Raw genomic sequence first — 16,776 nt, forward strand, 5'->3', positions numbered from 1 at the left:
CAATTTATATCTCTGCCCAAAACATCTCATTGACCCTTACTATTTTGGATACTATGTGTGTAAAAATTTTTAAATCTAATACACTGTACACAGAAAATATTTCTGAGCTTCAGATCTATTTTTACAATTGCCTTTTAATTCTTTTTTGAAAATTTTATTATGAAAAATGTTAAAAATGCAAAATAGTCAAAAGATTCACAATGAACAGAATTCTATCATTAACAATTTACAATACTTGTCTAGATAGGTAATAGATAGATTTTTAATTGAATTTATTTGGGTGACTTTGGTTAATAAAATTATATAGGTTTCAGGTGTATAATTCTATAATATATCATCTTTATATTGCATTGTGTGCTCACCACCCCAAGTCTCCTTCCACCAACATTTATCCCCCCCAAAACCTGTTCTACTTCCCCTTACTCACCCTTTCTCTGTGGTGTCACCATATTTTTATCTGTGAGGTTTTGGGAGTGTGTGTGTGTGTGTGTGTGTGTGTGTGTGTGTGTGTGTGTGTGGTGTTTTCTTCTTAACCTATCACTTTCAAGGATCTAATATTAGGAATAGTGCAAACAAAGATAATCACACATCAAAAACATCCCTATTTTTTTTCCATTTTTATTTATTATTTAAGTGTGCACAAATACAAAGGTTAGACATCTGACATGTATCACTAACTTTGGCAATTATATGGTTAATTAATCATGACAGTCATTCAATTCTATATACTTAGTCTTTCTTGTATGTATTTATGCTCCTTTCTTGTCCCACCAGTCTGGTTCAGGCCAGAATCTTTTCTTGTGTGCATTATTGCATTTGAACTTCTCATATGCTATACTTGACTCAAAGCTTGATTTCCAGAAATGCATTTTATGAACTGTACTTAGGGAATTTTTGAAAATAAGAAAATATAGGTAATACCTATTAAATAACTTTCCCTTTTAAAAAACAATGTCTAAAATTATTAACATTGTTCTAAGATTCTTATGTCAATAGCCTCATTATATCATAACATTTTTTTTTAAATATATATCCAGGTGTAATGTGAAGATACAGTTAAATATTTGTGTATGGAATCCAACCAAATGGATGTAAACTTTAATTTTAAACCACTGAAGAAGTAAGTTTAGATTTATTGTGGCATCCGGGTTCTATTTCAGGTAAGCGAGGGGTGGTTATTATTTGCCCTCAGGTAAGTAAGTGCTTAAGAGTGTAGGCAGACATATATGAACAAAGTTTAAGAAGAGCCTTTAAAGTATTCATTAATTTAATGAAGTTTAAGAGAGAATCTTGGTATATTAACTAAACTAACACTTTGAGCCCTGTAGTGTACAATACTTGCCTAAGTCCCTGATGTCAAAGAGCTTAAAACTTAACACAGATACAATAACCTTTTAAAAAATATACAAAAGTGTGATGAATGCTATATAGCTTTAAAAATGCAGATACTAAATGACCATATATTACTTTATTCTGCCTGATCAATTTTGAATATCCACCTACTTAATAGTTTTAGGGAGGTTATCCCAAAATGTGAAACCACTAGAGCTAGGATATTTAAGATGATTTGTAGATTGTACAGAGACATCTCGATAGCCCACTTTTACTTGCAGTGCCACTGAGCTTGGCAAGAGCTGAGAGAGACAGGAGATAGAAGGATATGAGACCAGAAAGATAATGATGGATTAGAATATACAATATATCTTAAGTCATGTTAAGACTTTGAAGTTTACCTTGAATGAAATGGGAAACCATTGAAATTTACTGTAGAAAACTGACATGCTTTATATTGTAAAATTTAAAAATCATTATGATAGCTGTTAATAATAAACTATGGGAACAATGGGGGAGGGAATATAGTAGATCTAAGGAAACTAGTGAGAAATCTTCTTTTGTTAGCATAGTCAGCTAGATATTAACAAAGAGAAGGGAACAAAACTGGCTAAGCCTAAGCCTGATTAACTCTCAAATTACACTTCATCAGGTTTAAGCCTGGAAGTTACAGCTTCAATGGCCCAGGGGATAAACACTCCTCTTTCCCCTGTATCCAGTGTAGAAGGAAAAACCAGCTTTCTAATCTCACCAGGGGGTAGGGAATGGGGTTTTGAGGATATGGGGGCAACCATTCCACTCACCCAGACTGTGGGGTTGGTGGAGAATAAACAAAAGGGGAAGGGAAAATTTCTCTGCTGGGTGCATGCCCAATATAAGCCAAGATGGAACAAAGGGAAGTAAGCGCATGCACAAAAGAAATCAGATGAGAAGGCAAAACTCTGAAACATGTTCAATAGGAACCAAAATGGTGATATAAAGGGATGGAATCTAGCCTGGGGAAAAGATTGGATTGGATAAGGGACCCAAACCCCCCTCCCTGAAGACCCAGGAAAGGGATTGGTTAGGGTGAGCCTGTGAAGAATTAGAAAAGAAATTAGTTTGAAAGAAAGCCTGCTTTCTGTCACAAGCATATGTTCATGATACAGTATTTCCTATAAGTCAGCCAGGCAACTCCTCGGCTAGCTGCCTGCTGAGTAAGGAATAGGCAAGAGTCACACACAGTAACTATGCTATTCACTCAGCTCTTATTGAATGCAGGTTCGCTCGAAGTGGAACATCAACATGCATCAATGTACTACTCACACTCTAACAATCTAAGAGAAATATAGCACAACACACATCAATTGATGGAGGATAAAGAAGCCGAGTCCCAGAGTCTCAGTCTGCCGGTCCAGGAGACAGCACAGTGGATAAGGAAGTTGCCAGTGTCTTGTAAGGAAGGATCACTGGAGCCAGGTGCTCGGCAAGGCAGACAAACTCCTCAGTCCAGCAGGGCAGAGCCTCTGGTGGTCAATGTCAAGGGAGATCAATGTGGCATGGAACAGCATTCTGGTGTGTGGAGCTCAGCTGCCTCAGCAGTGGTCTGAATCCTGCCTACTTATACCTTGAAAGATGTGTATTCCACCCTCCTGGGTCTTTTCAATAAGTGTCTTGGCATCCCTGGTGCCACATGTGAAATTTCCCCAGGAGCCTATCTGGGTGGTCCTGCTCTGCAGACATGGCTGTTCTGATCATGTGCAGATATCTTAGGTGTGTCTCCTTTCCAGATGTGTCTGCTCTGACTTAGATAGTTTCTCTCTGGAACAAAAGTGTCATAGCTGACTGACAATCATTGTGGTCGACATGAGTGACTCCACTTTGTTTTATATATTTTTTGCTATCTTGATCAGACCAATGACACTTTACTGGTCCTTCTCTCCACACTTTCTCACAAGTTCAAGGTAATATAATCAAAGCGTAACAAAGGCCCATCTGGGTAGCATGTGTTCATTTGTTTGCCAGTTCGCTTGCATGTTCTCTCTCCATAGAACCAGCACAGGCTGAAGTGTGGGTCCAAGCATACCCTTGGCAGCAGATGTGCAGGTGGGAAAATGAAACAGATAAATTCTGTATCTCTGGGCCTTGGCCCTGCTGAGCTTGGTGAGGACAAGTTCAGGCTTGCAGTCCCAGAGGCTGGAGCTCTTCCACAATGGGATAGGGCTAAGCCATCTAGGCATGGATAAACACAGGGCACCTGGAGGCAGTCTTTTATTTTTGCTCCGATAAATCTCACCACTACACCTCATCCTCTTATGCATGGGTCCCCAAAATGCTCTTTTCATGACTCCTTGAAAGGACCCTACCTCCACTGCCAACACTTGGGTACCTGAAGTGCAAGTGATGATAACCAAGACTAGAAGAGTAGCAATGAATAGAATGAGAAAAATATGAATTCTGAACATATATATTTTTCCTTTACAATAATATATTTATTTTTCAAATTTTTACTTTCCATGTGTTTAGGCATAAAAATAAGAACATTTTCTTTAACCAGAGTTTAATAGTCAAAATCATGAATGTAGTTTTGACTTTGTACTGTTTTTATATCTGCATTATATTTTTGAGGTAGAGCTAATAAGATTTCTTACCAAATTAAAATTATTTATTAATAAAAGAGAGGAGTTAAAGATGTCTCTAATTTTTTTGCTCCAAACAGATGTAAAGATGGAGTTGACAGTGATGAGAATAAGAAACCTATGGGTGGAGAAGGTTTTGGGTATGGAAAAAATAAAAAGTTCATTATTGAACAGGGAAAATTTGAGAAGTCTCTTAACATCCAAGTGAAGATGCCAAGTAAGTAGTTGGATATATAAGCCTGAAGTTCTAGAGATATGTCTAGAAAATTGTCCTTGGAAGGGAATGTAGATATTTCTCCTAACAAGTAAGTTAGGTAATGGTGAATGAAGATGTAAAGCTATTTAATATTTGTGATAAAGATAACTTAGTAGTTTCAAGAAAAATAATCTCTGTTTTCTCAATGAAATAGTCACAGAATAAACTTTGGCAGGTAGGTTTGAGAGTAAGGAAGAAAATTTACTATTTGAAATACCTTATAAAGCAACAAGGAAAAAAGTCACAAATATGGAAACCATTACTCTTTCAGAGATGCATGGAAAAAGAGCGCAGGGTCTGAGGGGACAATAAGAAGTGAAGATTCTGCCTGGTTAAAGTGAAGAACCAAAGTATATAGGTTGGGTAGAAAAGAAAGGGCAGAGCAGAGGAAAATAGTGATATGAGAAAAAGATGGTGATAAAAATGTTAAGGAACTGAAAGGATACAATATATGAGAGTAAAAAGAGTGAAACAGAATGTTACTGGAGACTTCTGGCCAAGATAGAGGTGTAAATACACACGCTACATCTCCTCACAAGAAGAAATTACAACCACTTCAAAACTAAAAAATAAAATCAGAAAATCCATAATATCGAAACAATAGGGAAGTTCAGCAAAGAAATAAAGAAGAAGTATCAGCCAGAAAGGTAGAAGGGGTGGAACCAGGATGGAGAAAAAGAGGAACAAAGCAGCGGCTGTGGGCCAGTGCTTGGCAGGTAGCACAACTAGAGGCAGCACAGCTGATGGGAACATGGTGGACAGACGCGGCTAGCAGTAGCCTTGGCGAAAGACACAGTCATACAGTTTAAACCTGAGAAGTGATCCCAGCCCCAAATCAGGTGGATCCCAGCCCCAGACCAGACTGCATAGCTTGGGGTTCCAGTGCCAGGAAAATAGAGCTGCATTGCTTCTGACTGTGAAAGCAAGTCAGGGCTGGGGCAGAGGAAGAAGCTATGAGTCTCGAAAAGGAGGCAGCTTGCTTAGTATGGGAAGAAGGAGAAGTACCTGAAAAAGCAGCAGCAACTGGCACTTTTCTCTCTCAGACCCTTCCCCCACAAGTCAGTGCCAAAATGCAGTGAAACGGTTGCCAGCACTAATGAATACCTAAGGCTCTAGCCCCTATAACATAAGAGGTGCAACAGCCCCACACAAATCACAGAGGCAAACACAGAAAACTGTCATGATGAGGAAACAGAGACGTACGGCCAAAAAAGAGGGGCAGATCAAGGTCCCAGTGACACAACTAAGCAATGAGCAGATAGCACACCTAACAAGTAAGGAGATGGAGAGCTTAAGAGATGTACAGTTTGAGGCATTGGTGATAAAGATGCTCACAGACTTGACAGCAAAGGTTAAACAGGGCAGGGGAAAAATGAAGGCTATCCTGGCTGAAATGAAGGAAAATACATACAAAACAAGTGGTGAAGGAAAGAAAACCAGTGTTCAAATCAGCAGATTGGAACATAAAGGAGAAACAGTCAACCAGCCCAGAAGGAGGAAATAAAAATTTAAAAATATGAGGAGAAGTTTAGAAACCTCTAGGACAACTTTAAACATGCCAATATCCAAATCATAGGGTTGCTATAAGGTGAAGAGGGAGAGCAAGAAATTGAAAAATTATGTGAAAAAATAAGGAAGGAAAACTTTTCTAATTTGGGGAAGGAAATGGACATATGGGTCCAGGAAGCACAGAGAGTCCCAAACAAACTAGACCAGGGAATACTACACCAAGACACATCATAATCAAAATGCCAAAGGTTAAGGATAAAGAGAGACTCTTAAAACCAGCAAGAGAGAAGAGGAAAATTACCTACAAAGGGGTATCTATAAGACTGTCAGCAGATTTCTGAAAAGAAACTTTGTAGTCAAGAAGGGACTGTCAGGAAATATTCAAAGTGATGAAAAGCTAGGACCCACAACCACGATTACTCTATCCAGCAAAGCTATCATTCAGAATGGAAAGGCAGAGAAAGTGTTTCCCAGACAAGGTAAAGCTGAAGGAGTTCATCATCACCAAGTCATTATTATATGAAATGTTAAAGGGGCTTATTTAAGAAAAAGATCAAAACTATGAACAGTAAAGTGAAAACAGTATCTCAACTATCAACATGAGAAGCTAGGGAAAGGAAACTAAGCAGACAACCAGAGTGGGAACAGAATCATAGGTATGGGGAGCATGTTAGGGGAGGTCAACTGGAAGAAGGAGGAGAGGGAGGGAAGTGGTGAAGGAATTAAGAAGCATAGTAGGAGGGTTAAGAATGGACAGGCAGATGTTGAGAAGAGCTTTATGCAGGACCCATGGACATGGACTAAGGGAGGAGGGTGCTGCTGGAGGGAGGGAGGTTGCTGGGTAGAGGGGACAAAGGGAAAAAAATTGGGACAATTGTAACAGCATAATCAATAACACATACAAAAAAAAAGAGTAAAACAGATATTCTCAAGGATATCTATCCATGAAAAATGTTCAGAAAATATGGAATTCTGTATTTCAGTAATAAAATAGTTTAGATTTATAACAATGTCTAGATTGTATATGGAATTCAGTTATTAAAATGGAAATGAAGTTTGCTGAATTGGAAGATGTCCTTTATAGGAAACAGATTTAAGACCTGGCAGGGATAATATTCAAACATGAGAAAGTGGCACGGTTTCATTTTTGCATGACTAATTTACTATTTTTTTATTTCCCCTTGGCAGGAAAGGGGCTAAAATCACCCAATATCTATGTTCTTATTCTTTTTTCCCTTTTGCTACTTCTTTCAGAATATTTTCTCTTATATCTAAACAAATTTTTCTTTCCTATACTATTGAAAAACTCAGTTTCTATTTAGTTGCTTCATTTCCAAGTGTAGTTTATTTGTCTTCTTTATACCCACTCTGGATCAATAAATAGAATCATGTTGCAGGGTACTCTCATCTCAACTAGCAAGTATATCTTTCAGTAAGTCTATAAAAGTGTCTGATTCTTATCTATGAAAATTTGCATGCATTGTATATAGATTATAAACTGTGGTTCCCTGATAAGTCAACAACTCTTTAAAATTATCAAAGCTTATCAAGGCTTCTTCAGTTACTGAATCTTCTAATTCCTAAGGGAAAAAAGAAAAACCACAGCAAAAATCAAGATTCTATTATCCGACCAGCCTTATATGCCATCGAAAGGATTCCTAATTTGGATATTTTATTTTGAAATAGACTTTTTTATCATGTTTTCTACTCACTGGTAATCTTAGATTGGTATCTTTATCCGCTATGATGAGTAAAAATGTTATTAGTTGCTAGCACTCATTAATGTCAGGCAAGAGCATAACAAATTATACCTTTTCTCTGCAATATTACTCTAGTACTATTTTTGTTGAAATGTATAAAACAGGAAAAATATTGGTCTTCTACCTGACACAAGAGAACAAAGATATTTTATAATTATTAATGTCACTAAATATATTTACAGTCAGGGTTATTATATAATTTTTGTCCTGCTTATTGAATAAGCCAACAAAAGAATTCCCAATTGAGTGTGGAGCAAGTCAGAAAATATATGGAAATATGACATGACCCATTTGTGAATATATTTGATAAAAATGGAGCAATGTACTAACATTAGTGTGCTGGTAGCCCAGTATTGTTAAATTATTGAATTCAGATATTAAGAGTAAAGATCATCAAAGTGATGTGGGTCATAAGATATTTATTTTTTTAATATCCTTTCAAGTTTCCTTATAAAACCAAAATGTTTTCAGGTAGTGGAAATGTACATGAACAATTCACTATACTTTATTTCCTCTGTAGGACATTAGAAGTAGAATTCAGAAAAAGATAACAGGAAGAATACCAGAGTTCATCTTCACCCCTTAAAGTGTTAGATTGTAGAAATTTTGTGGGATGCCTAAAGAATATAAACTTTTACTGTATTTCAATTGCTTTCAGATCAATGGTCTAATTTTCTCTTTAAAATAGCTATGAGCTAGCGTTCACATGCTTTCATTCTCTCTCTAACTACTTGACTTGGTTCATATGATTAATCACCAATTCTTATCATCTAATTCAATAATAAGACAGCTGATAACATGGTTACTTAGAAAATACTACAATAACCTCACTTTTTGAAGCATAAATTCTAGCTGAAGTAACTAGTGCTTCTTGGGGAACCCAAGTTACACATTTCAGAAACATGAATAACTTTTAGAATAAAAGATATAAAATTTAGATAAAATGGTATCCAGCCTTCCTAGAAGGGCTTCCAACTGAGTTAAACAATCTTGCAGTACTTTAGCATAGCATGTATTACATTATGCTGTAGTTGCTTATTTACTTTTCTATCATAACAAATGGTGTTGATTTCTTAAAGGGAGAATTACCCCTTTTAAATCTTTATTTTACCTAGCAAAATTTATGGCACCTTTTTGATGTTCAACAAATTTTTGTATATGCATGATTGGAAACTTCCTCTTCACCCCATGTTCGCCAAGGAATTTTACCATCATGGGAACTTCAGTTCACTTGCAGATCTTGAGATTTCTTCCTAAAAGCAATGAAAAACCTGGAAAGAAGACAGTTGAATGGAATTAGCACACGATAGTGCACTGAGGAACACCAGCAAAGCTCCATTAATTCTTCCACGTTTTCTTTACTGCCAAATCCCACAATAATCATGTTTATGAATAGGTGCCTTCATTAACAAAGACTATACCATATTCACAAGTCTTTGTTGTCCAGTGTAATGTTCTTGGATTGTGCTTATTATTCAAGTTATTGTTTCCTGACTCTCACATGTCAAATGTGCCAATATCCTCTATTGTTCAAACTCTCCTTCATTTCTAATGATTTATATCTATATTTACTGTGAATATTTTATATTTTGTATTTGGATCTTATTCTGAAACTGTTGCATATAGTCCAATTTTTCTGGTTCAGAATATCCTACTCCATTTAGACCAACTTAAGAATATGTATCTCCAACATTTATAATGATAAACTACAGACATATTTCACCCCTCTATTTTCTCACTGTTTTAACATGCATTGCTGATGACTTGTGATTTGCAGTTCAGAGCTTAAAAGGTCTGTGAATGGCTTAGTAAGTGGAATATTTTTCATTTGAAAAATCCCTTGATTTCTTTTAAATTTGTGTTTTATTTAGAGAAATTTTAGCCACAAGTATTGTCAATCTTGTATGTTTTTATATTTTGAATAATAACTAAGCAAAAATACAGAAATTATTTTATAGAAAAGAATATATGAACAATGAAGATGGTAAACAGATCAGTGGTTAAAAGGTATTTAGGATGAGAAAGGCTAAATAGGTGAAGTACAGAGGACTGCTAAAGTGGTTAAAATATTCTGTTTGCTATAGTATTGTGGATACTTGCCATTATGCACATAGACCTTTACTGCACAGCGAGTGTGCTTTATTGGATGCAAATTTAAAAAATTATTTAGGAAATTGAGAGATACCAGTATGCTCGTAGTGTATGACAAAACAATCTGGCTGTATTAAAAATAAATTAAACAGCCTTACTTTGTGGGATGGGGAAAAGTTGCAACCTAAGTGGTATTTAAAATGAGTGGAGTCTGTAAAAATAAAGTGAAATAGAACTGTACATAAAAACTAATGGATAAAGTTGTTTCCCATGGGAGTTTGACTAACAACTCTGAAACCACTATACATGTATGCTGAAATTGAACAGTTAAGTAAATGAGTAGCAGATGGTAGGAGCTAGGTTTTCAATATTGAAATGGGATGTTACACATAAGCCAGGAGAGAAGTCTACAATGAACCATATGGTAATGAATTATAGTTGGAGATATAACATGAACTTGTGTTTAGCTTAATAGAGATATAGATGGTTACATACAGAAATATTCATATATATTATATACCGATTCATATATATGTACATATATACACACACATAATATGTGTACACATAATATATATACAGAGAGAGAGAGAGATATTCTGTGCAATGAACAACCATTAATAATGAAGACTAATATTCTTGCTATCATGGAGTTTATTTCCATATAGTGTCTGTTGGAGGTTCAATAACAAGACAAATAATTTGATTATATTATGTTTTCAATGACAATAATTATGATAAATTAAGAATGAGTTAAATTAGGAATACAAGAAGGTTATAATTTAAAATAAGCTTAAAATAACTTCATTTTTGCAAAAACTTAAAGGGGGTGAGGGATTAAAATGTGAGGCCCATGGGATGTAAAACCTCTCTACTTCCAGGTTCACAGATGTGTCAGAATGACTGATTTAGCTCCTGCAGGCATCAGATAAATGGGAGCAACAGAGAAATGCCAGGGTATGAGATGAAAGCCACATGATGAATCTGAATAAGGGTGCTATTAGTTTATGTCTGTGATATTTGACACATTTTCTGACCATTTTTATATTTTCAAGCTTTACTTTATACCATATAGTGGCCTGAAGAACTGGGTAAATATGTGAATCAGTTCAATGTACTCTAAAGAATGAAGACGTATTAGTTGGAGCAGCCAATGATATATGAAAATCTAAGAGTCATGGTGGATAAGTGAAAAACAATCTCAAAGCTAAATGTCAGTACAAATATTGGATGAATTAAGGGAGGTTTTAGCACATAAAATGAGTGCAATGATTTTTTATATATTTCTCAGGCGTGGACTTTAAGCTTCCTAAAAATCATCATAATGATTGGGAGATGTTTTGATAAATTCTATTTTTTCTGTTACAAAATTCAGAGAAATGTTTCCCTTATCAGTTTTCATAAATTGTTCATTGCTTATTTTAGTTTAGACTATCATTAACAACATGCTAACAAAGTAGTAATTCACAGGTGTGCCTTATAATGTCCTTTAGAAGACTGTGTATGAAACACTACCAATTATTAACTTAGAATATATACTCTTGAAATTTTACAATAATTTTTTTTTAATTTTGACACTTTAAATTAGTATTTTCCTCCCAAATTTAAGGTCAACGGGTAGGTTTGGTGAATCTTAAAGTTAGAATCATACAGCAAAGGACAGTAAAACACCAATATTTGCAAAAAAAAAAAAAAAAAAGGCCATTTAACAGAAGGATGTCATCAATGTTTCATGAAATTAAAAAAATTATTCTTCAATATTAATACGAATACATGGCTTATTAAATGTTAGAGTTTCTTATTTTTGTACTTTATTCACAAAAACAATAAAAAAATATTCCTGGAAGTACTGCCTGTTCTGGCAACCATCTGGCCATAGAAAGATGACGGTCCTTTCCAAAGGTCAGAACCTACAGGGAGTGTAGAAGAGGGAGCAAGAACAAGAAAAATAATTCTGGTAGGGGAGAGTTTGATCAGTAGACCTCCTATTAAATAATTACCCATAAAATACTAGATACTGAAAACTATTCTAGGATTTCTAAGCAGAATGAACTGCAAATGAAGGAACACATTAGGAAATGTCTCAGCCTTTTGTCTTTCTATGGTCCATTTTATTTTCCTCACTCAAGTTACTCAGACCTACTCTCTAAACACTACTATGAAAACTTTTATGTGTAAACTAGAGAAACATATTTAGGATGAATTGCAAAATATTCGGGCAAATTATTTTATTTCAAAATTCAGGATTGGAGGACGTCTGGCAAGATGGCAGAGTAGGTAGACACTGCTTGCCTCCTTGCACAACCATATCAAAATTACAACTAAACTACAGAACAACCATTATTCAGAACCACCAGAAATTGAGCTGAATGGAAGTTCTACAACTATGGAATTAAAGAAGAAATCACATTTAGACTTGTAGAGGGGGCAGACATGCAGAAGGGCCTGGTCCCACACCCACATGTGGCAAATAAGCAAGGGATCCCAGCCCCATCACAGGCCCCCAAGCCCAGGGCTCCCGTGCCAGAAAGATAAGTCCCCATAACTTCTGGTTATAAAAACCAACAGGGATTGAGGCTGTGGAACAGAGGAACTTCTGGAGTCACAGGCAGTTCTTCTTAAAGGGCCCACACATGTACTTACATGGACTTACTTCCTCACTTCCTGGAACAGCAGCTCAAAAGGTCTCAGGGACATATAGGGAGGAACTGAAGTGTCTGCTACTCAGACAGGAGCTGGGGGGCAGCTTTCTTCCAGACAAAATGCTGGTAGAGGCCATTGTTTCTTTTCTGAGTCCTCCCACCACAGAGCTGGCAGAAGTAACATATCTGAGACTTCATCAACCCAGCTCACACCATTTTCTCCACCTTGGATATTTCTTGAAGCTCTTGCACGCCCAACTTTCACCCCAGACAAGCTGCTTCCAGTGTCTTTTCCACACAAATGGCTTGTCTTGGCGTATGCTTCAGATTTTCCTAAATTCTCTCTAACGAACAGCATCTGGTCTCATTGAGCCCTGAACCTCTTGCTAAGTGGCCCCAGGCCTGACACTAGCAGCACCTGGTCTTTGTTCACAGGTTGGCCTCACTTGAGCACCTTCAAGCCCAGCCCAAGTGTAGCTATCCGCAGATCTCTTTGTGGCTTATTCCAGGTGGCCTCAGACAGAACACAGGTGGTAGCTAACCTTGGCCTGCACCTCCCATGAGGCCACAGAGCCTGCACACCCAGGGAACAGCTACAGGCCATGTTGGAGCCCACCACGCAAATGCCTTCATAAGTGATACATGCAATGTGTAGACTCAGTTGTCACCAGAGCCCTGCTAAAGTAAGCCTTGCTACGTGGAATAGGCTCCTTCACAGCTGATCCTCCATGGTTGTTGGAGGTTGGGGGTCAGTGGTCATAGCCTGTCATTGTAGCTGATCAGCCTGGGTAGCTCCCTCCCATTGACCTGCTAATAACAAACAAAGCTCAACTTAAAGAGGATGGTTACACAGCCCACATGAGGGGCACACATCATGTACCCAGCTTGGGTATAGGGGCGGCTGTGCCATTGGACCCTACAGGACACCTACTACATTAAGCCACTCTACCAATCCAGAGAGTCATAGCGGCTCTACCTAACACAGAAACAAACACAGGGAAGTTGCCAGAATGAGAAGACAAGAAACATGGTCCAAAAGAAATAACAGAACAAAACTCCAGAAAAAGAAAAGCCTAAACAAAATGGAGAGGAGCAATCTACTCTATGCAGGGTTCAAAACGCTGGTTATAAGGACCCTCAGTGAACTTAAGGAAGGAGTAGATGAACTCAGAGAGAGCTTCAACAGCATAGAAAAGAACATGGAAATTGTAAGAAAGAATCAGTCAGAAATGAAGGATATACTAATTGAAATAAAGAACAATTTATAGGGAATTGACAAAAGAGTGGATGAAGCCAAGAATCAAATCAGCAATTTGGAATATAAGGAAGCAAAAAATAACCAATCAAAACAGCAAGAAGGAAAAGGAATCCTAAAAAGCGAGCATAGTGTAAGAAGCCTCTGATACAACTTCAGGTGTACCAGTATTTGTTTAATAGGGGTGCCAGAAGAAGAGAGCAAGAAATTGGAAATGTATTTGAAAAAGTAATGAAAGAAAACTTTCTTAACTTGATGAAGGAAATAGACATACAAGCCCAGAAAGCACAGAGACTCCCAAGCAAGATTAATCTAAAGAGGCCCACACCAAGGCACGTCATGGTTAAGTGCCAAATGTTAAATACAGAGAGATATTTAAAAGCAGCAAAAGAAAAGAAGTTAGTTGCCTAAATACAAAGGAGCTCTTATAAGATCATCAGTTGATTTCTCAAATGAAACTTTGCAGGTTAGAAGAGGTTGACAAGAAATATTCAAAGTGATGAAAAACAAGGACCTGCAACCAAGATTACTCTACCCAGAAAAGCTATCATTTAGAGTCAAAGGATAGATAAAGAGCTTTCCAGACAAGAAAAAGCTAAAGCAGTAGATCACCACCAGACCAGTATTATGAAATGCTAAAGGGTCTTTTGAAGAAGAAGAAAGAAGAAGAAGAAGAAGAAGAAGAAGAAGAAGAAGAAGAAGAAGAAGAAGAAGAAGAAGAAGAAGAAGAAGAAGAAGAAGAAGAAGAAGAAGGAGAAGAAGAAGGAGAAGGAGAAGGAGAAGGAGAAGGAGAAGGAGAAGGAGAAGGAGAAGGAGAAGAAGGAGAAGAAAGAAAGAAAGAAAGAAGAAGAAGAATATGAGCAATAAAATGGCAATAAATAAATACCTATCAATAATTGAACCTAGGAAAACAAAATAAACAAGCAAGAAAAACAGAAACAGAATCACAGATATACAGAGAACATTTTGATGATTGCCAGATGGAAGGGTGTTTGGGGGATGGACAAAAAACGTGATTGGATTAAGAGGTACAAGTTGGCTTTTACAGAATAGTCATGGGGACATGAAGTACAGCATAGAATATATATGCATGAAACCATGGACATGGACATGGACAAAGGTGTGAGGATTGCCTGGGAGAGTGGAGTGGTCTGAGTAGAGGGGTCAAAGGGGGAAAAAACTTGGACAACTGTAATAACACAAACAATAAAATACAATTTAAAAGTAAAAATAAAACCAGAATTGAATATCTCACAAAAAATTCTTATTACTTCTAATAGTTACTAACAAAAATATCTCACAGAAAACATAAAATGTTTACCCAAGGATGTTAGTTTTGAAAAATATACCACACAAGTAACATTCATCAGCATCAATAAACTGATTTTCAAAGAAAATATATATAATCCAATGTTCGCTGTTTTTATTTTTACTAATATTTTTATAAAAATGTGTAGTACTTAACATGGACAATTGATTCACCATATCTAATTTTATCGATGAGGTAAGCATTTATGGAGGACACACTGGAATTTCACTTTCTCCCCTTTCTAAACAATATATGTTTATTTGATAAATAATTTATCATCTAATTTCTGGTGTTAGCATTGCTTATTTAAACTCTAATTTCATTTAAATAAAAATAAATTTTTATATTAAGTATCATATTAAATTAAAATATTATTATTACTATTCACAATATCTCATTAAGGTTAGTATTCACTATCTTAATAAATATGCTAACACATAAAAGAATATGAGAAATATTTTTTTTAAGTTGAAATTCAAGTGATACCGGAGAGCTGACAAGAGATGGTATTGTTTGCAGCAAAAATATTCCAAGTGTGTCTTGTACAGGATTGGAATCTGATTTGATCATAAAGATATAGTTTATCAGTTCAGATTTTATTGCATATAACGGAAATTTATAATTTAATTAGGCAGTGGCAGATGTGAGCAAGTATTAGGTAACTTAAAAATTGAAATATCTTCAGGATGACTAGAGATATTAGCTCTAGACTTAACTTCTAGGAATAAAATTTGAATTACCAGAAGTCACCACCTGATTTAAGGAAATACTTATTTTCTAAGAAAATTTTGCTTTGCTCTAAAACTATCAGAGTACAGTTTATGTTTCTCTTGAAAGTACCTGCCACAGGATGTCTAGAGCATACTTATCTGCAACAGACACTTCAGGCATAGTTGAATTCAGGTCAAAGGAAAATATCTGTTTGAATTACATCTGGGAACAGCTGGAGAACATTTTATTGTTTAAGATTCCTCTTTATGCAGAATATTAATGGTCATTATATGAATGAACAAGAGCAATACACTTAGGAATGGGCTATATATTGTCTCCAAAGTTCAAAGAGTGTCATCTTGTAGAACTTTTTCATTAGTTCAGGTTCCAAGACAAAGCAATTTAACATTCGCTTTGGAGGAGCTGTACTAATACACTCATAACCTTGGAAAACACATTTCAGTAGCATGAGGAGACCTTCAAATTCATTAGTGGTGTGGGTCAATGTAATGAAGATCCTCACATATTAATTACGAGTTAGAAAGAGAAACACTGATAAAGCCAAGAGCAGTGTTATTTTATGTAATTTTGAATGAAGGTACTCCACACTTCTTGTCATAGGAATGCAAACTGCTTTTGTTTTTCTCAGGTTATATGCATACAGATAAATCATTTAAAAATCATTGATTACTGAACAGATACCAGATTTCTGTTGATTTGTCCCATCAAAGAGTTTGTATCTGAAACATCAGCTGCATTTGGAATCACTGCCTAATTTGATTTGTAATAATCCACTATAATCTTTCAAGATACATGTCTTCAGCCTATATACAGATAGATAGGTAGAGATAGATGATAGATACACACACACACACACACACACACACACACATTTTGGCCTCTTTTACATAGTAATATTCTAATATATTCCTGCAGGTCTTTAGTTTAGTGTTTTGACAATGAAGTGTATTTCCAAAATTTCCACTTGGCATTTCTAATCAAAAATCCCTTTCCAGCTAAAATGTATTTGGTGATATAGCATATAAGGTTGAGGAAATCTTCAACAACGTAAAGCACAATGTGCAAAAAAATTAGTGTTAAAGAGCCATAGAAAACCTGTTCACTTGTTCCACATCTTTATAATAAAATTCCTAATGTATGAAACAGAAAAAATGTGAGGAAATAAATTAACAAAGAATGATAGAAACATTTTTCCTAATCAGATGATCCTCCTCAGTCTTCTACTTGAAAAGGCCAACAGACTGCCAAGCTAGTTAAAGCAAAGTAACAAGA

General features: G+C 36.1%; 1 pseudogene; it reads left to right on the plus strand.

The window, feature by feature from the left end:
• The first annotated feature begins 2,681 nt into the window (after positions 1-2,681).
• LOC149995992 (nuclear transcription factor Y subunit alpha-like) overlaps positions 2,682-16,776 on the plus strand; it is a 39,133-nt pseudogene continuing 25,038 nt past the window's right edge.

Source organism: Furipterus horrens, unplaced genomic scaffold (genome assembly GCF_987537825.1).
Source record: "Furipterus horrens unplaced genomic scaffold, mFurHor1.1.pri manual_scaffold_12, whole genome shotgun sequence".
In the NCBI taxonomy this organism is placed as follows: Eukaryota; Metazoa; Chordata; class Mammalia; order Chiroptera; family Furipteridae; genus Furipterus; species Furipterus horrens.